Here is a 21884-nt window from a genome sequence, read left to right on the forward strand (position 1 = left end):
ATATTCATGTAGCAATTTGGTCATATTTTAATTGATAGTAAATTACTTTGTTTTTATCTCCTTAGCACTATCAAAAACACTGATATAAATACATATTTCATGCATATGGATTCTTTTTTTTATCCTTGACCTCTTTGGGTCAATGCTTAGCAATGAGATCTGAGCAATGTACATACTGTCAAAATGCTCTGCATAATGCTTATACCCATTCACAAATCTTCCAAAGGCATATTAATGTACTTTTCTTCCCACAAGTCCTCCAAAATTAATCTTTTTTTCATCTTTGCCAGTTTACTGAGATCAATGAATGAAACCTCAGAGTAGTTTTGAATTCCATGCCTCTTATTATTAATGATTTGTAACATTTTTGCATGCTGTTTACTAGTTTACAATTCTTTTTAGAATTTATTTTCATAAACTTTAATCCTTTTTCTATTGTGGAATAGATTTTGGTTATATAGTTTTGCATCATAGTATTGTATATTGTATATATATTTTTGTATATTATATATCTTGTATTATATATATCTTGGAATCATATTGATATCAAAGAAATGTGATGCAAATATTTTCCTTCTCAAAATTTTCCCTTATCATTCTGGTATGTTGATTTTATTTTATTTGATCAAAAGTTTATCAATTTCAGTCACTACAATTAACTTTAACTGTTTATGATTGCCTCTGTCCTTTGTTTGGCCAATGATTTTCTTCTATACATGCTTGTGAATGGTACCTGATTCAATTCTTCTAATTGTTGCAATCTTTACTATTCAGATCAAATATTTGTCAGTGTTTATTGTGCTATATGGTTTTGAGACTAGAATAAACCTTTTTTTTTTTTTTTTTTTTTTTTTTTTTTTTTTGCCAAACTGCTTTCCATTTTTCCCAGCAAGTAATTTATGTATTGAGGATTACTTAATGATAGATTTTCAAATTTACCTAGCCAAAATTTACATGTCCAGTGAAAAGAGCCTTAGATTTGTAATCAAAGATTTCAAAATCCTTCCTATGCTACTTACTAGTAGTGTGTTCTTGGAAGTATATTCCTCTCTAAGACTCATCTGTAAAATGTGAGATTTGGGTTAAATGATGTCTAAGCCTTCTGAATTTTCAATTTAAAAACCTATGATCACGTGCATGCTTAAAGCCCAGTGATAGCAGGCAAAGGTGGAGAATACAAAACATTGCTAGCAGATTGGGAAAACCCCAAAGTCAGAAAACTCCAGAAGGTACTCGAATAGTTTGTAAAAAGCAAAGGATTTTAAATATATACTTGAAAGACTTTCACCAGAAAGAATAACAATTCAAGAGGAATTAAACCAGTTCTACTTAATTGTCTCATTGATTGTACTATATATAGATGGTGATTCTAATTTAGATTAAGCAGTAACTGATAACAGTTAAGTCTCAATAAGAGAGTTGATTGGCTAAACCTAATTGTTAAGTGTGATTTTTTTTTTTTCAGTTTCAGCTGGGAACTTTCTTTTTATGTCAACAAGCATATGTTAAGCACCACAATGTAACAGACACTGTACTTAGCCCTGAAAAAACAAAAATTGGCCAAAAAAACCCCCCCAAACCCTAAAATCCAAGCTATAAACAGCTTAGTCAGTGCCTCTAAATGCATTTTTATAGTGGTTGCTGATACTGGCTAATGATTGAAGTAAGTTGTTATGATATTTATCTATCTATCTAAACAACATTCTATATGCAATTACCATAAATAAAGGCATATTTAAATTTTGAAGTCAAGAATACCTCAGTTTAAATCTAATTTCTATGTGACAATCTGAGCAGGTCACCAAATGTCTCCCTAAGACTGTTCTACTCCAAGTCATGGATTTGGTAAAGGGATTTTCCTGAAATCCCCAATTCACAATTTTATTTTTCCCTCAAGTAGTCACATACTAATAATTCCATTTATAGAAGGTGTCCCAAAAGTTTTAGTTAATTTAAGTTTAATTATAATTAGCTTGTTTAATACTTTAAGAATAAAAAAATCCTCACAATAATTTTGTAAGGTAGACAAACATAAATATTAATATTCCCATTTTACAGATGGGAAATCTGAAATACAGACAAGTTAGATAATTTGGGCAAGGTAACAAGGTAACTTCCTCATATAGACTTTAAAATAGTCTTGGAAAAATATTAATGATAAAGATGAAACTTTAGAATGTGTCTAATGTACATTTTTTCCCAACCTAGAGAGTCAGTTGTTAAATATTTACCAGCATACTTCTAGTTTTTTTTCTGGCGCTAACAGCTTTAATGGGGATCATTCTGGGCAAATCATTTCCTCTCTTCTGGCCTCAACTTTCTTTGTAAAATGAGGAGTTGGATCAGACAACCTTTAAGACCTCTTTGCTTTCTAAAATTCTAGCCCTCTGAATGAAAAGTGGAATTTTCTTGCTTTTCCAAATATATGCTCTTTTGTCAGGAGTCTCACTTCTGGAATTATCTCTCATCCTACAAACTCTCTAATGCACTAGAAAGCAACTTGGCCATGACTTCTGAGTAACTCCTAACTGGACCTTGTATCTCTCATCTATAAATAAGAATGGGTTGAGAATTCGGACTTAACTTCCTCAAAAACAACAAAAAACACAAATAGATGGAAGATTACCAACTCTTTATGATGATACTTCCTCATCTTTTAGTATCAGTGATGAGAAATTAGTCTTTAAAATTTGGATAGTTTCCAGTCTCTTCCCCAGAGACCTCAAAGAAAAGGCCCTCCTCCTCTGGTCCAATTTAAGGACCACTCTACCTAGAGATAAGGGACAAGACTAAATGGTCCCTGGGTGTTTCCTCATAGATCTTGCATTCATTTATTCTGCGCTATTCCGAAGAATGAATAAGTTTATGTGTGAGCATAGGGCAGCCAGCCAGCTTTGCTTTCTCATTGTTTTTTCCTTTTTCTACCTCCTGGAAATCCGAGTCAAAGTTAGGAGGTATCACTTGACTTAAAGCATTCTCCACTGAACCTCTCTGCCATAGCCCAGCCCTCTTTTGGGGGGTTGGTCTGGGTTACATTCTTCTGACATTTTACTTGGAGAGAAGAAAAGTAAAGAAAGGGGCATCGGCTGAACAAGTTGAACCACTCAGTGGAAGAGGCATTGCAGATAAGAAGAAACTGAAGGACTTCCCATAGGCGTGAGGGAAATTGCATACGCCATCCGGAGAAGGGGGCCAGGAAATGGCTTCTTGTTTTCCAGACAGCTCCTGATCTCCCTTCGATGGCACTGTGAAAGCCAGAGGGCTGGCTGCACAGCCAGGGGAGACACCCAGTTCGAAACTGGTTTTTTGCTGGAGAATTTTACTGCTGAAAATTGTAGTCATGATCCCTAAAAGGAATTCTTATTGTCCGTGATTTCCTCTAAGGAGGAAACAGAGCAAATGACATCTTAACTGAAAACAGGATTTAGATCAACACCAAAGAAGATTAAGAATCTCATTTTGGCCCAGCAACAGTGTTGGACAGGTAAAGTGAATTCCTGTTATTTGTCTTTTTCTTCTCAAGAGAACCTAAGAAGGATTACAATATTTGATGGATCATAGAATCATAGGATATAGATCTCAAAGGGTTATCAGAGATCATTTAATAAGATGCCTTCATTTTATGATGGAGAAAACTGAGGCAAGAGGAAGAAAATGATTTCTCCATGATCTCACAGCTTTTAATAAAAATAGAGGATTCAGCAGAAAGCTAAGCAGAAAGAGTCACTCATTTTAGAATTGCTTTCCCCTTGATTTGCCTGTTTGTCTCAATTTTGTTAGGAATTTTATGGGAGGAATGCAAATTATTTGAGTCTAATATACTGTATGGCAACCAGCACAATATAATGAATAAAGTGATATGCTTGGAATTAGCAATTGAGCTCTTACTTCAGATCTATAATGGCTATGAGATCATAGGCAAATCATTTAGTAAAATAATTAAGCAATTCTATAGGGTTATTAGATATGAACAAGATTACTCATCTGCAGTTTCAACACTGGGAAATCCTTATTCCGATGAAATCATACATCTAGAGTGCATTGCATTTCCTGTCTGTGAGACTGTACTTGTAGTGACTTATTCTTTTGAGATTTTCTTTAGTCTGACCAAATTGTCATAAGTGAATAGATAATAAAGGGGTTTGGATCAAAGTACTGTAGACTTAGAATTGGGAGGGACCTCAAAGGTCAATCTAGTCCAACTCTCTCCTTTTACAAATGAGGAAATTAAGGTTGAGGGAGATTAATGACTTGTCCAAGATCACCAGTTGAAGGTAGCAATATTGAAACTCTGGTTGTCTGATTCTGGAACCAGGCTGAATTCTCTTGTATCACCTTGATGTTGAGGGTTGCTCAGCAGGTCACTGGCATGACAACCATGGCACTGAGTACAGAGGAAGAAAAAGTACTTGCAGAAGCAGAATGTCTGTTCTGCAATTCAGACTTGAGACAAAGGATGAGATGGGTTGAAAGTTTTATCTAAGAAAAATGGCTTGTCTAAAAATGTTAAAACCAGTTTGAAGCTATTCATCTTTGGCAAAGAGAAGAAGGCATGTGCAAATTGCATAGAAAAAGGAGCTAGGAATTTTTGGAAACCTGTGAGAGTTGCCTCTAGCAGAACTAGCACATTTTCCACATTGTTCTTTTTGCTGTCCTTTTCTTACTCTTTGAAAGATTTGACTAAGTCCTTTGAAGGAATACTGAACTTAGAGTCAAAGGATATGAATTTAAATTCTCTCTGTCATTTAAGTTAGTTACTTCAGCTCTATCTCATTATCTGTCATCTATAAAATGAAAATATGCTATATCATCTCAAAGGTCATTTCCAACACTAGGTTCTGGCATATGCATGTATGAATGTGTGTTTGATGCACATATGTGAGCATGTATGTATCCTATACAATACTTGTATGTATCATTCCTATATACATGAGTGTTCATATGTACAAATGTGTGTATATATGTATATAAACTATTTTTTATCCTATATAAAACCCATCATGGGATTAGGCCCACAATGGAGGGTTATCAATTATTTCATTTTGTAATTTATGGGATTTGAACCTGTCTTTTTTACTTTGCTTTTCTATCCATTAAAGCAAATGCATCCAAAACTGTATATATCTGTGTCCAATAACTATATTCTGGTTTTACCAGCGATTTTAACTTTTTACTTACCCAATTCTCTTTGACGTCCGTGACTTTTATTCACCTTGACTGTCAATTCACTACTATTAATAATAGTTCATATTTATAGAAAGTTTTGAAGTTTATAGGGCATTCTATTACACAACAGCTTTGTAGATACTGCAAATATTATCATCCCTAGTTTACAGATAAAGAAACTAAGGCTCAAGGATGAATTGTCTAGGGTCATGAAATTAATAAATGTGAGAGACAAGACTCAAAGTGGGTGCTCTCATTCCAGTTCAAAGATGATTTATTCATTATAGCCATCACTTTTCATTGTTAACTTTTTTGGATGCCATTTTGAGAAGGAAGCTTAAGAGCCCAGTAAAGTTAGTGGATGAAAACTATTTAGATAATTGAGTCTCCTCTTATTATACTTAAGGGTAGGAGGGATTGCAATAGACCAGATGCAAAACTTCCTCGAAAGCCTAGGAAAGATTTTTTAAAATCCAGTCACTAATATGGAAATATATATTTACATGACTTCTTGTGTATAACTATCAAAGTGATTGCATTCTTATTGGGGTAAGGAAAAGGAAGGGAAAAAAGAGAATCTGGAACTCAAGTTTTTTAAAAAAAATGAATGTTAAAATTATTTTACATGTCATTGGGAGAAAATAAAATATTATTTTTAATAGTTTTTATTTACCAGATATATACATGTGTAGTTTCACAACATTGACAATAGCCAAACCTTTTGTTCTAATTTTTCCCCTCCCCCCTAGATGGCAGGTTGACCAATACATGTTCAATATGTTAAAGTATAAATTAAATACAATATATGTATACATGTCCAAACAGTTGTTTTGCTGTACAAAAAGAATCGGACTTTGAAATAGTGTACAATTTGTCTGTGAAGGAAATCAGAAATGCAGGCGGACAAAATTAGAGGGATTGGGAATCCCATGCAGTGGTTCATAGTCATCTCCCAGAGTTCTCCCGCTAGGTAGCTGGTTCAGTTCATTACTGCTCTGCTGGAACTGATTTGGTTCATCTCATTGTTGGAGAGGGCCACGTCCATCAGAATTAATCATCATATAGTATTATTGTTAAAGTATATAATGATCTCCCAGTCCTGCTCATTTCACTCAGCATCAGTTCATGTAAGTCTCTCCAGGTCTCTCTGAAATCATCCTGCTGGTCATTTCTTACAGAACAATAATATTCCATAATATTCATATACAACAATTTATTCAACCATTCTCCAATTAATGGGCATCCACGTAGTTTCCAATTTCTGGCCACTACAAAGAGGCCTGCCACAGACATTCTTGCACATATGGGTCCCTTTCCCTTCTTTAAGATCTTTTTGAGATATAAGCCCAGTAGTAACACTGCTGGGTCAAAGGGTATGCAAAGTTTGATAACTTTTTGAGCATAGTTCTAAATCATTCTTCAGAATGGCTGGATGTATTCACTATTTGCAATTCCACCAACAATGTATCAGTGTCCCTTTTTCCCACATCCCCTCCAACATTATGCATTATCTTTCCCTGTCATTCTAGCCAAATTGACAGGTACATAGTGGTATCTCAGAGTTGTCTTAATTTGCATTTGTCTGGTTAATAATGACTTGGAGCATCTTTTCATATGACTAGAAATAGTTTCAATTTCTTCATCTGAGAATTGTCTGTTCATATCCTTTGACCATATATTAATTGGAGATTGGCTTGATTTCTTATAAATTAAAGTCAATTCTCTCTATATTCTGGAAATGAGGCCTTTGACTTTAAAAATGTTTTCCCAGTTTATTGTTTCCCTTCTAATCTTATCTGCATTAGTTTTGCTTGTATAAAAACTTTTCAATTTGATATCATCAAAGTTTTCAACTTTGTGATCAATAATGACCTCTAGTTCTTCTTTGGACATAAATTCATTCCTCTCCCACAGTTCTGAGAGGTAAACTATCCTATGTTCCTCTAATTTATTTATAATCTCATTCTTTATGCCTAGGTCATGAACCCATTTTGACCTTATCTTGATGTATGATGCTAAGTGTGGGTCAGTGCCTAGTTTCTGCCATATTAATTTCCAATTTTCCCAGCAATTTTTGTCAAACATTGAGTTCTTATCCCAAAGGCTGGGGTCCTTGGGTTTGTCAAACACTAGATTATTAAAGTTATTGATTATTTTGTCCTTTGATCTAACCTATTCCACTGATCAACTAGTCTATTTAATATTATTATTATTTTTAAAAGTCAGTCACATTTTGCTTCAACTCCTTTTCCACTAGTCCATAATATTGTTTACTTTTGTTTGTCCTTTGTTCTTGAAGATGTCCAATAACATCAAGAGGGTGATATCTTAACTTGAATGTAAATTGGATTTACGTGAGGCAGAATGGTGCAGAATCATTAGGATCACTTTCTCCTCCAGAGGTATCAGAAATCCAGTGGTAAGACATAAGTCAAGATAACAAGTGATGGTTCCAGAGTCACTGGGAGACCTTGGCCTTTTTTAGCTAAGGTCTTTCCCAAGTTTCATTTTGTCTAAGGCAACATCCTTTGAGTGATTAAAGGCTAGGTAAGAATTGAGATAAAAGATGGCCTAGTTTGTCCTCACAAAAGAATTGATCTGGGTAGGGAAGACAAGGCTGCTGTAGTCTGATTTTTTACCAGAACAGAAACAAAATCACCTCCTAATATAGATAGAATTAAAAGAGATACTGGATAAAGGGGCTTCCTTCAAGGTTAAGCCATAATCCTTTCTTTGATATGATTTTACTCACTTGCTACTACCCAATGAACTATGTATTAACCTGGATCACCTGCTCCATAATTTTACCATGGCACACCAAAACAGCAGTTGCAAACTTTTGCAAGAGCTATTTGGTAAAGGACAGCCTAAACAGGAAGAAGTCTTTTCAGCCCCACCCAGGACTAACTGTTGGTAGCTTTTTAAAAGGAAAGAGAGCCCTATGTCCTGCACTGACTTCATGCTTGGTGCTTTGGATTTGTTACTTGCAGATTATACCAAATCAGATTAAATGTTCTTTGTAAACAGGATATGATCCAAAAGTGCCAAATGATTCTTGTGAAACAAATTAAACTCAAGTTCATCCTTAATATCTTTACTTCCCATTTCCTGAGAAAAGGAGAGACCTAATCTATGAGAAGGCAATGGGATAAAGCAAGAAAAGTTTTAATCTGAAGTCGGAGGACCTGAGTTTGCATCTTGACTCTTGTAACAACTGCCTTTGTGACCTGGGCAAGTCACCATCTTTCAGGGACTTGATTTTCTTACCTGCAAAATGAAGACACTGAATTAAATGATCTCTGAGGCACTTTTCAGTTCTAAATCAATGTCTTTATAATTTATGAGTCCTTCTGGTGCTGGAAGCAATACATGTTGATGGAAACATTTTAACTGTAAATTCTCCCAGCTTGAATTCTTTAACTTAATTCTTTAACTCAGTAGCTCATCACTTATTATCCCACTGAATAGACCTGCCCTTGTGAAAAATATTGGAGATGAGGATTTGTTCATTTAATAAGCACTTACTGAGTGCCTACTGTTTATAAAACTCCATCTAAAGGAATGCAAAAGATATAGAATCATAGACTTCCACAACTAAAAGAGCTCTTACACATCATCACCTGCTTTAATACTTTCATTTTCCAGATGAAGAAACTGAGGCAGGGAGAGGTTAAAAAATTGTTATAGGTTTAATAGCTAGTAAGTACCAGAGCAGGGACTTAAAAAGCAAAGTCTTCTGGCTTCAAGTCTAAACTTTCTTTAATACAACATCTTATGTCCCGAGGACAGATTGCACATAAATTTGGCTAGAGATTTATGCAAGGGAGAAATAGGAGATTAATTTGGAAAAGAATGTTGGGGCTAGATTGTGGAGTACTTTACATGCTAACCTAGACTTTATGCAATGGGTATGGGGGGAGACATTAAAAGTTTTTGAGAAAAGTTTTTAGAAAGGGTGTTTTAGAAATTTTAACCTGTTGAACAACATTCAGGTGGGATTTGAGGTGAAAAGAGACTGGAGATAGGATGATCAACTAGGAAGTGATTGTATAGCAGTTAGAATGAAAAGGAAGTAGGATATTATAAAATAGGAATTGACATAACTTGTTGACTGATTAGATATGGGAAATAAGGGAAATGGAGAAATAAAGAGGAATTCTAGACATTCAAAAGCAGATTACTGGGGAAATGATAGTGCTCTTGACAGAACTTTTAAAATTTGAAGAAACCAGTTTGAGAGGAAAGATGACTTGAGTTTTAGAATTGTTGAGTCTGTGGCTAATAGAGGAACATTTAAGGAGAAAGATCTAGCATATCCTTGAATATACAAGTTATAACTTGGAAGAGAGATCATAGCTAAAGATATAAATATGGGGATAATTCTCATTGAAGTTATAGATGAAACCATGGGAATGGATGATTTTCTAAAGGAAAGAGTATTAAGATAGTACCAGGTTAATCATAGTTTGGGAATGAGACTAAGCCAAGGAAAGAAATAGACAATCTTAGAGATATGGAGAAAAAACAAACTATTGTAAAAGGAAGAAATAATTTAAGAAGTAAAGGGGAGAACTTCAACTAGGAATCCTGACTTTTGGGGCAAATTCATTTGAGGATGGAAATGAGGGGCAGGGTTTAATGCTTGTTGGCAGGTGCCATAGATAAAATTGTACTAAGAGAGAGTGACCTAGCTTTCAAAGTCTTTATCCCTTGCTGCTATAGTGATTAGAGGAGAAAGGGGCCCTGAAAAGAATGTGCTTTATTTATAGAATTCTAGTGTTATCCCAGAAGATAATCATGCTTTGTAATAATGCAAATCAGTTGAGAAACACAAAAAGTCACCAGTCACCAGGGTAGGAAGTAAAGGTCCCCATGGGAATATTTCTTTTTTTTTTCCCCCAATACAGGATTTTTGGACAAAGTTCCATTCACCCTGCACATTTAGGAGAGGGTTAAAAATAAGGGCTGAGAAGAGATCCCTGGTTTTGACAATCACCATTTATATCCTTTGAGAGTTTTGTTTCAGGAGTGTATAAAGACAGTAGACAAATATATTTTTTTTCTTTTTTTTTTTAAATTTTATTTATTTATTTATTTTTTTAAGTTGAAATGCTTCTCATTTTGACCAAGATTAAGGGAAACCTACCAAAGGGTATAGTCAAGTACAGAGATTGATTGATAAGAGTAGATTTAAGAACTTTCTGTTTTTATGAAGATGGAAATCTCTTGTGAAAAGGTTAAAAGTCCCCAGAGAATTACAGTGGGAGAAAAGAGGATAAAATGTTATCAAACTAGCACACATGTTGGATCTGTTTTGGAAAATGTGACTCCATTGTATACAAATAAATGTTCTGCAGTAATCTGATAAGACTGGGATACCCTGACACAATATGAGGCTGAATGCTATTTCAAGGCAAATGAAAATTAAATAGGAGGAGTGTAAGGAAAATTTGTAAAATTAGTATTGTGTTTCTTGTGTGTTTCAAATAAACATGAAGCTTGTTATGCCACATGTGCTAGTGACACATTATTTAATTGAAAGCAGTAAAGTTAGGTCTTCCCCTATGTCTTCCACCAATATAGGGGGCAGTTTGAGATTTTCAGGCTATACATCTGGGAGCCAGGACTTTATGTCATTAAAGGTGATACCTTTTCCTCATTTAACACTTTATCTTATAAGATTGAAAGGAAAATAAAGACATTGTTCTTATTTTTTAATTTATTTTTATTTCATTGAATATTTCCCAATTATAAGCACATTTTTCTTATTGGAAAGAATTCTAAGCTAGTCTCTGAATAGGAGATGGGTCAAGTTCACTTTCCAAATATAGAATTGCTTTATATTGCCATCCAGTCAGTCTGGCAGTTAATTGGTCAATAAGCACTTAGTAAATGACAGCTATTTGCCAGGCACTGTACTCAATACTAGAGAGACAAGGAAAGGCAAAAGATCTGGTTTTCTCATTTATTCCTTAATAATCATAACGATAGAGTAAATCTCACTCTTGCTCTAGGGTTGTCTATATAGTGCTTTTGCTTATATAATTTTATGTAATCTCAGAACAATCTTGAGATAAAGATAGCCATTATTATCCCATTTTACAGACAAGGAAATTGACTCTTTGAGGCCACTGGCATTGTATGTGGAGCACAAATTACTTTGTGCCTTTCTGCCTCTTTTCAGAAAAAAAATACTCGAACTCTTTACTAAACACAGGGAGAGATACATGAGGGTAAGAGAGTACAAAGAAAGACAAACTAGAGAGGCAAGAGACATAGAGAGCTGGCAGTCTTTCTAAACTATTATGATTTTGGTTTTTCCCAAGTCTAGTCCTCCATCCAAAAATAGCTCAGCTAGAAAGGTCATTGAATATAGGTAGACCCAAATAGTGCACTTTGAGATGAGATTTAGCACTTGGCTAAAAAGCACATCTTTGAGATGAGATGAGATGAGATTTAGCACTTGGCTAAAATCCAAAAAAAAAAAAAAAAAAAAACCTCCTCCTGCTGCAGCATTAAATTCATTCCTCATATTGAAGATGCTACTTTGACTGAAAAGATGGTAGGAAACCTAGAAATGCTTCATTATTTGCACAAATTAATTTGTCAGATTAACTAATTATCAGTATCAGAGATAGAAGAAAGACAAGTTGAATGGGGAGAACTTTGAATCTGTAGTCACAAAGGTTTGACTTTATAAGTTTGTATCTATCTGTGTGACCTTGTAACAATCATTTCCCCACTCTAAGAATCAGTTTCTCCATATGTAAAAAGAGGAATTGTACTAGATAACTTCTGACTTCCCTTCCAGATCTAGATGGATGATGTTGTGGCTTTTATGATGTCCAAAGTCCTTTCCAGATCTCACATTCTATGATTTATTCACATTTCATTTCTCTAATGATAAACCCACATAAAAATGTTCAGTGAAAACTAGAGAGACATCATGGCAAAGTAGCTAGGGATTTTGACCTTGAGTCAGAAAGACCTGGATTCAATTCTCAAGTCAAGCACTTATCAGTAGTAAGTCACTTAAAATCTCCATGTTTCATTTTCTTCTTCTATGATAGTGGGGGAGGGGCATGATACTAGCCTTCAAGTAAGTTCTCTTTTTGCTCTAAATCTATGAACCCATGAACTGGTTGAATTGAATGAAATGGAGTGACTTAAAAAAAAAAAAAAGGAAAAAAAACCTCACCCCATGTTCATTTTTCATTCTAAAGATAGAATACAGGGACTGCCGCATATGTCATTTCAATTTTTTTTCTTTCCCAAGACAAGGTAAAAATAGTTCTTACTTCTTTGGTGGCACAGAGGAAAGGTTTCAGGATATGAAGGAAGTTTCCCTTCCAGGCTTATCCCCAGGGATATCATGGAGAACAATTCTTTTCCCTAGTACCATTATATGGAATGGCTGAAACTTGGGCTGTTCCCTAATAGAGAATGTTAGAGGTTATACAGCAGGTAGGGGATTGGTAGATAAAGTGGGATTTCAAGTCCTTTTTCCATTGTTAAAATTGCGTTTGCCCTGATGGCCTCTTATAATGAGAGAAAACTGCCTAAAATGTCTTGTGCCCCTCCCAATACTGCCTATACTTTAATGTTCTGTACCCCCTCCTCCATGTAATATTGCCAGCTCACTCCACTCCATAGAGGATAGTCCCACTTCTCTAAACTTCTACAGCATTTAATGACTAAAATACACAATTTCCAACAAGGAACAATGGAGAGAGAGAGAGAGAGAGAGAGAGAGAGAGAGAGAGAGAGAGAGAGAGAGAGAGAGAGAGAGAGAGAGAGAGAGAGAGAGAGAGAGAGAGAGAGAGCTGGCTGATCTCAGAGTTAGGAAGACTTGGATTCAAATTCCATCTTTAATACATATTTCACTTCAATTCAACAAATATTGTCAACTCTATGCCAAGCATGATGCTAGACACTGAAAATAGCAAGAAAAATGAAATAATCATTGCTCTGAAGGAGCTTAAATTATTTGAGGACAATAGTATGTTGAACATTTTGTTCTTCAATTGCATTCTTTGATTACAATGTAGGCTGTGTGACTCTAAACAAATCACCTAACTTCTCAGTATTCTAGGTAACTTTGTAAGATTACAAATTGCAGAGAAAGTACTGATCTGCTTTGCTATAGGGGTATTCTCCTCTGGAAATGTCCTATATCAACAAAATCAGAGAGGTAATCCTATCCTTTCTATACACATTTTAACACTGGAAGTGATCTGTTAAACTTGAAGTCAAGAGTTTAAACTTGACTTTTTTAAATACAAGCTCTGACCCAACTAAACAAATTACCTGAAATTTCTGATCCATTCTCCTCCCTCCCTTCCTCCTTCCCTCCCTTCCTTCTTCCCTCCCTTCTTCTTTTCCTCCTTTCCTTCTTCCTTTCTTTCCTTCCTCCCTTCCTCCTTCCCTTCCTTCTTTTTTGTCTACCTTCTTGTCTGCCTTCCTTTCCTTCCATATTTCAAGCACTTAACTATATTCAAGATTCTGAAAAATGCAATGTAGTAAACAAAAAGACAGAAAGAACACAGAAATGACCTCCAAGAATATTATAGGAAATACTATAAATGCTAAGTGTTTAGCAAAGTGCCAGGTATATAGTAGGTATCTAATAAATGCTTGTTGATTTAACTTGGCTTCACTTCTGCTGTAGCATTCCTGGGCTTTGGGTCAATATACATAGATGATGAAAGCTGCAAATCTGTCACTGTCACCCAGCATTGCTAGTTCTCAGAGCCTTTACTGACTCTATTCTCTATTTTCCAGACTCACTGGAAACTATGGGGACAAGAATTCAAAATCTAAAATCAGGGGAGATAACAGTGTTTAGCAAAAGAGGAGGGGGGAGAAAAGTGCTTATTTCTATCCTTCCCTACTTAAAGATAAATTATGAAAGAGAAAAAGATAGAGAGAGATAGAGAGAGACAGAGACTGAGAAACAGAGAAAGATGAGAGAAGGAAAGAGAAAGAGACAGAGAGATAAAGACAGAGACAGAGGCAGAGACATAGAGACAGAGAAAGAAATGGAAAAATAGATAAACAGGAAGACAAGCAGCTAGATAGATGATAGATAGATAGATAGATAGCTAAATAGATAGATAGATAGCAGGAAAACCTGTGTTCAAATTCAGCCTCAAACACTAGCTATGTGACCCTCAGAAAGTCACTGAAATTCTCAACATACTTTCACCTTTAAAATGAAGATATTAATAGCACCTACCTCCCAAGGTTATTGTAAGGATCAAGATAATATTTGTGAAGTGCTTTGAAAACCTGAAAGTGCTATATAATATAATTGTGATGGTGATGATGATAATACACTCACTATATGCCAGGTTCTGTGCTAAATATCCAAGATGAAAATTCAAGCAAGCAAGCCTTTCCCTTTTCTGAAGCAGATTACATTTCAAACATGAGGGCCATAGATTGGTGAATTTTGGAAAAGGGTACATATGGTCAGAAGACCATTGGGAAGTGATATTAAGGTAGGAGAAGTCAAGAACTTGGGTATCAGCCGGAAGCCCAGGGAGGAATGTAAGGTTAACATGGGAGGGGAGAAGGATGACAGGCTGAGAGCAGGAGTCATACTCAAATCTATATTCCTTTTCTCACAATCTTTTTTCAAATTCATAATTGAAGGAAATATTGAACTTCTATTAGAGAATAGTACAATTAAAGTTGTCTTTTTTTTTTCTCAGTCAAGTTGACAAATAAATAATTAAACAAAAACAAAGGGGGATTTGGCATTTCTATATTCAAGACAACAACATCCACCACAGTCAGTATCAAATATTTATGAGCATTTTAAGGTTTATGATTGATTATAACAATACTGTGGGATAGTTACTACCTCTACTATGGCCATTTTATAGATAAGGTAACTGAGACTCAAAGAGGAAACAGATCCTGCCTATAATTTGACAGTTAGCAAATAGAATAGTCAGCCTTTGATTATTATTTTTGTTATTGTTGTGCCATTTCAATCAAGTTTGCTTCTTTGTTATCTCATTTGGGGCTTTTCCTGGCAAAAATATTAGTGTTTTGCCATTTCCTTCTCCAGCTCATTTTATAGATGAGGAAACTGAGGAAAACAGGGTAAAATGACTTATTTAGGATCACACAACTAGTAAATGTCTCAGATCAGATTTGAACTCAGGAAAAGAGTCTTTCTGATTTCAAACCCAGTACTCTATCCACTGTGCTATCTAGAAAATCACTGTTTCTTAGTCCTGAGATCTTTTCATTTCACTCAGTGGGCCAGAAGATTTCAAAAAAAGAACTCAGAATATAGTGTTTGTCCCATATCCCACATAAACACCTCAAGAGGATGTGTGTGTGTGTGTGTGTGCTTATACGCACTTTTCCCCCATCCAAATAATTAGATTAATTGGAATAAAGTTCCTTGTGTCATTGATTTAGGGCCAAAAGGAATCTTAATTTTACAGATAAGCATCTAAACTGTAAAGAGTTCAATTGATTTGCCTAGGATCACACAATTAGTAAGTGTCCAGGTCAGGAAAAGCCTTTTGCAGAAGGTGAGAATTCTAGCCCACTTAATCTTCTTCAATCTTCTCACCTCACCCCGAATTCCCAGACCCTTATTTTTAAGTAATCTATTCTAGAGCCAACTCTTATTTTCAGTTGACGTTAATCTTTTTCAACACATTAATGGGTAACCAGAAGTAGATATTATTTGAAGTTTAGGATGTACAATACCATAATAGGTTCCTTTTAACTTACCAATCTCTCCCAGGGGATAACTGAATTTTAAAAGAGATTCTTGAAAGCTAAAAAGCCATCGTTCCCCAAAGGGAGGCTGGTAGAGTGACATGGAGTCAATTAATATTCCAGAAATAGTTTTGTCACTGATCAATGACTCATAGAACTCAGAAATTATCTTCTTTAATCTTTTTTTTTTTCCCCCTTTGGATAAAGGATCTAAGACACAGGAATGAATGATATTTCTTCACTAAGAAAGAGGAAGTAACTGGTAGAAGTTATTTGAACCTTGTTACTCTTTGTGATTCAATAGTTCTTTCCAATGTACTGCAATGTCCTTTCTATAGCATGACTAGATAAATATTGCTTCCCAAATAAATTACTTGGACGGACGAGACATATATTGGTGCAGGATTTCTAGTATATTTGGGGAAATGTCCAACTCTTTGTTTTATATCCATGCCTAGTAATTAGCTATCTCTATATTTACAAAGCAGACTCAGCATGACATAGTGGATAGTTAGGATTATCCTCCTGAAACATTTACTACCTATATAAACCTGGGCCAGTTTCTTCTTCTTCTTTTTTTTTTTTTTCCCCTGGGCCAGTTTCTTAACCTCATTTTCTTCATTTGTAAAATAAATATAATAATAGTATCTACCTCAAAGGGTGATTGTGAGAATCAAATGAGATAATATTTATAAAGCACTATATTTATAAAGTGCCTGAAGCATAGTAGGTACTATATAAATACTTCTCTTCTTTATTTCCCTTTGTTTTCCAAGGATCCTAGATTCATGGTCTATAGCTAGAAAGCGTCTGGTTGGCCATCAAATCCAACTTTCTCATTAAGCGGTTTGACCAAGATCACACAGTAATCAGCAGGTGTTACTTGAATCTAGGCACTGTGACGTTGAAGTCTAGACTTTTCCCACTATTACACAATGATGATACACCATCCATCTCTGCCCAAAACTGACTTTGCAAATCCTGTCCCTAAGTAAATACAGTACTTTCTGTGAGTTTAGTGGCAGAGTACGTATGAGTGTCATTACTAAATGGATCAAGAAACAATAACATTTATCACCAAAATGTGGCCAGACAGAGTATTCCTGCTCATTCCTTGCTTATGATGTCAATATATTCTTCACTTTCCTTTCCTTCCCTTCTTAATTCCCAGACAGGAAAATGAAATCAGAAAAAAATAAGGAAGTTTCTCAGTTACAGACAGACAGGTTCTTAAATCAAGGATGAGAAAACTTATTTCTCTGCTCTGTCTGAGGAATTGCTGGTGCTTTGAGGTGGCTGGGGTTCAAGGTCACTTATTTTCCTGTTTATAAAATGGCAAATGGCTGAAAATTTCAGAAGAGAGTTGTCTTTGAAAAGATCCTTGCCTTTGATAACAATGTATCCTGTTGATCTGAATAACAGAGTAGTGGGTCCACAATGATTTATGCATAATTGACCCCATTTCATTCAACAGATGTATCCCTAGAGCCTTTTATGCTCAGATTCTGACAAAGCAGTAACTAGGACAGAAAAATGGGTTTTGCCAAAATATGGAGCATACAAAAATCTAAAGTAATGATTTTAAATGAGTGATTTTGAATGTATTACATTTCTATTTTGTTAAAACTTTCAATTGTTGCTTGTTTGCTTGTGTTTTTTTTTTTCCATTTCTCATGTTTTTTTTTTCTCTTTTGATCTGATATTTTTGGCACAGTATGACAAATATGGAAATATATTTAGAAGAATTGTACATTTAACTTATATTGAATGCTTGTTGTCTTGGGAAGGGGAGAGGAAAGGAAAAGAAGAAAATTTGGAACACAAGGTTTTGCAAACTATTGCAAACTATTTTTTGTGTATTTGGAAAAAAATTATTAAATTAATAAAAATTTTCACTAAGAACTGTAGAAACTAACTGGAATGAATAGTTAAAATAAGTTAAAATTATATTTCTGACCCTCCTCCCTTCACTCCAGTTTCCATATTCTAGGGCCAATGTCTCCTGAGAAGAGATTTGTAATATCCCTTCCTTTTAAGCAGATGTTCTCTCCTCACAATGGATCCAATGCTACATGTCTTCTTACGCTTTGGTTTTCTGGAATCTCCCCCATAATATGACACAGTGTTAGGGTCTGCTCCTACAGCTGATTTGAAGCCATACTTATTATCTGGACAGCATTTTGTGTAACTTGTTCCAGGTACCAAAATTGTCAATTGTGGATTTGGGATTGTATAGAGTCTTATAATTAAAAGGGGCAGCTAAATTGCATAGCAAATAGAGTGTCAATCCTAAAATCAGGAAAATATATCTTCCTGAATTCAAATCTGTCCTCCAACACTTACTGACTATATAATCTTGAACAAGTAACTTAACTCAGTTTGCCTCAGTTTCCTCATCTGTAAAACAAACTAGAAAAGGAAATGGCAAACTACTCTGGTATCTCTGCTAAGAAAACCCCAAATAAGGTCATGAAGAATTATACATGACTGAAAAATGACCAAACTGAAAACAATTAGAAGGGACCTCTGAATTCTAGTCTAACATTGACCTGGAAAAGAATATCCTTAATAACATTCCTGACAAATATCATTCAGTTTGAAGACTTTCACCAATGGGAATTCATTCTCCATTCCATTCATTGTTAGGATCTTATTCTTTACATTGAGCTTCAACTCCAAAACTATATTTATAATACTGCACTGAGAGCTAAGGGAGTATATATAAGAATGAGACATAGTGTTCTATTAATGTTCCAAGGCATTAGGCATCTTCGTGGGTACAATGTTGAGCCTGAAGTCAAATCTAACCTCAAACACTTACTAAGTGGGTGACCCTGGGCAAGTCATTTAATGTTTTCCTCAGTTTCCTCAATTTTAAGACGTGAATAATAACAGCATCTATCTCCTAGGATTATTGTATCAATTAAATGAGATAATATTTATAAAATGCTTAGCACAGTTTATTGCATACTGGAGCGGCTTAATAAATGCTTATTCCTGTTCTTTTACACTGCATGTCCCAAGCATTATGTTTCATTTTTTAAAGAAAATATACACCTTTGTCAGAGATGAAGCAGAGAGTTCAATTAAGTGAGTCCTATGATATCAATTAGGCAGTTCTTAGGCTAGATCTAAGGTTCCATTCAGATTGTACCACATAATTCAGGAATCACCAATGCTCAAACTCTAAAAAAATACAGCCACTTAACTGTAGATCATGGGAGACCAGCTTCTCCTAGGAGACTCAAGGCTGACTTGAGTACATATTCACAAATAAAGCTGGAGCAACTCTTGTTGTTGTTCAGTTGTTTTAGTCATATCTAACTCTTTCTGATATCATTTGCGTTTTTCTTGGCTGAGATACCTTTTCCTTTTTCAATCCATTTTACAGATGAGGAAACTGAGGCAATCAGGATTAAGTGACTTACCCAGAGTCACATAGTCAGTAAGTGTCTGCAATCATATTTGACTCAGGAAGAGAAGTCTTCTTGACTCCAGGCCTGAAACACTATTCACTTTACCACCTAGCTGCCCAAATACCAGCACACATCTATCTCTAAGCAAAAATGGAATGATTGCTTTTCTAGTACATGTTTGAAGAATTTCTTGTTCATGTGTTGATTGGACTAGATGGCATCTGAGGTCTCATCTATTTTGAAGCTTTTATGATTATACAAAAATGCCATGGTCCACTAAATATGTGCTGGGCTACTCAGAGAAGAAGAAATAAGAGTTTGTGGTTAACAGAAATTGGTGCAAGGGCAAAAAGTACTGACCTTGGAGTAAAAAGATCTAGACTTGAATTCTGACTCTACTACTTATAAATAGTTTTTGGGTCTCAGTTTGCTCCTCTGAAAAAGAGGAGTTATAATGTTTACATTAATTATCTCACTTGGTTGTTGGGAGAGTATCAAAGGAGATAATAAGAGTGAAAAAGCTTCATAACCATGAAATTGCTATCTAAATGTTAGTTTTCAGTTTTTGAATGAGAAATATTTTTAGCTTTAAGTATTGATGCTAAAAATAAAAATTTAAAATAATTAGTTAACTTTCTTACCTATGTAAGTACAATACACTGGAATCATTGTTTGATGAATGGGGATTTTTAAATGACAATAGAGTCATCATTCTGAAATCATTTATCATGGGTAGAAGAGAATTAGAGAAGTCATCCAGGATGATTAGTTTGGCTGAACCATCAAACCAAATACAACATGGATGTGGAAGAATTTGTTTAATAGAAGCTATGTCGATCAAAGAAATGTTATAATTAGCTCCTAAGAAAGAAAGAGGACACAAAAGTTTTTGAGTTATCCTAAGTACATAGGTTTTCTTCACTATTTTCATGGATCTCTTTGGAAGATTTCTATATGTGTATGGCCACTGTCCTCAACAAATATTGAATTGCATTAGTGAGAGGGTACGATCCACATTTATTGTTAATTTTTGATTATTTTAATGATTTGATTATGATTATGTGTGGGTTTTAAGATAATTATCATTCTGTCATTTGTTTTAATCTATATTTATATTATTATTAATTCTTATGTCTTATTCTTAAGGAAATGGCAATGTTTAGAGTTTAAATATGTCATCATTCTGAATAATTGGTTTGTATAAGAGAAATTACATTGTTGGGGACTTGAGAGTCAACAACATAGTGACTAAGGAGAGTTGTATTCCCCCATAATAGTATTATTCAGGTAATCTGATCTTGGTGACCACTTGATGGAGATCCTTTTCTAAGAACCTGGTCCCATCACTTGAGATGGAGGGTGAAATCAGAAGGTCAATCTAGAGTTGAGTAGGTATGCGTATTGAGTACTAATGAGTAATCCAAAAACTGACTGAGAGAAACATAAGTCTCTAGAATGTGTCTGGCTACCTCCATATACTATTATTCAAAGCAAAAATTAAACAAGTTTCTTTATTGATACATTAATATTTTAAGAGAAATTTATGAATTCCTGCTAAACCTAACTGATTCTCTATACTGCCTCCCTTTGCAGCCTACCAAACATTATCTTCTCTTCTCAAGTCTCTGATTCAACTGTCTGATCCTTCCCCCAAGAAAACAATTCTTTATAGTTTACTGGAAAAATAGAAGCCATTAACCTCTTTTTTTCTCCAATTCAAAATCCTCTTGACACTATTTTCATTATTCCTCATTTGTCTAGATGAAATAGTGGACTTTTTTCTCCATAAGGCCAATCCCTCTACTTGTACTCCAAGCTTTTCCTCTTTCATCTCCTTTGATAACCTATCTCCATATTTATTATCTTCTCTAACCTTCAATCTCCCCCATCTACTCTTTCATTTCTTGCTATCTACAAATGGATCTAAGTTTCTATAATCTTTTAAAAAATGTTCACTTGATCCTATCTTTCTTTTAAGCTACCATCTTCTTTCTTTTCCCCTTTAAATAACCAAACCAGCATAGTAAAGTAGCAAGAATTCTGGGTCTAGAATCAAGTAATCTGTGTTCAAATTTCAGCTTTGCTATTTATTAATTATATTATCTTTGTCATGTCATTTAACTGCTTTGTGCCTTAGTTTCTTTATTTGCAAAATGAGAATGTTGGGCTTGAAGCCCATTAAAGCTGCTTCTCCTATATTTATAAACTGTGAACCTTAGGGGGAAAAAAAGCTTTTTTTACTCCTAATCTCTACTTTCTTTCCTGCCCATAATATCTGCATCTCTTTGAAGTGTGTGAGTCATGGTTCATAGTTTAAAAGAATTCAAAGCGATTCTCTTAGTCACAAACGAATTTCTGCCATAGCTGGTGGACCAGTCTCTAAAAGAAGTCTAGCAAATTAGAAATAATTTGTTAGGACTTTTTATACTGCAAAATTGGGACTTAGCTAGCAGGATAATAGCCTACAAGGTTGTAAATTATAAAAGAAAGATAATTAAGATCATGGTTTAGGAAAGGAGACAAGAGCTTTTACAGGAAGACAAATAAGTTAAGATGGGT

At 34.8% G+C, this 21884-nt stretch overlaps 1 protein-coding gene across 1 annotated transcript in view; it reads left to right on the forward strand.

Annotated features, from left to right (window-relative positions):
- The first annotated feature begins 3057 nt into the window (after positions 1 to 3057).
- LOC141540729 (adhesion G protein-coupled receptor F5-like) overlaps positions 3058 to 21884 on the forward strand; it is a 52737-nt gene continuing 33910 nt past the window's right edge. Inside the window, 1 exon segment of the mRNA XM_074264714.1 lies at positions 3058 to 3484. The gene's annotated coding sequence lies outside the window, so the exon portion shown is untranslated.

Source organism: Sminthopsis crassicaudata, chromosome 4 (genome assembly GCF_048593235.1).
Source record: "Sminthopsis crassicaudata isolate SCR6 chromosome 4, ASM4859323v1, whole genome shotgun sequence".
In the NCBI taxonomy this organism is placed as follows: domain Eukaryota; kingdom Metazoa; phylum Chordata; class Mammalia; order Dasyuromorphia; family Dasyuridae; genus Sminthopsis; species Sminthopsis crassicaudata.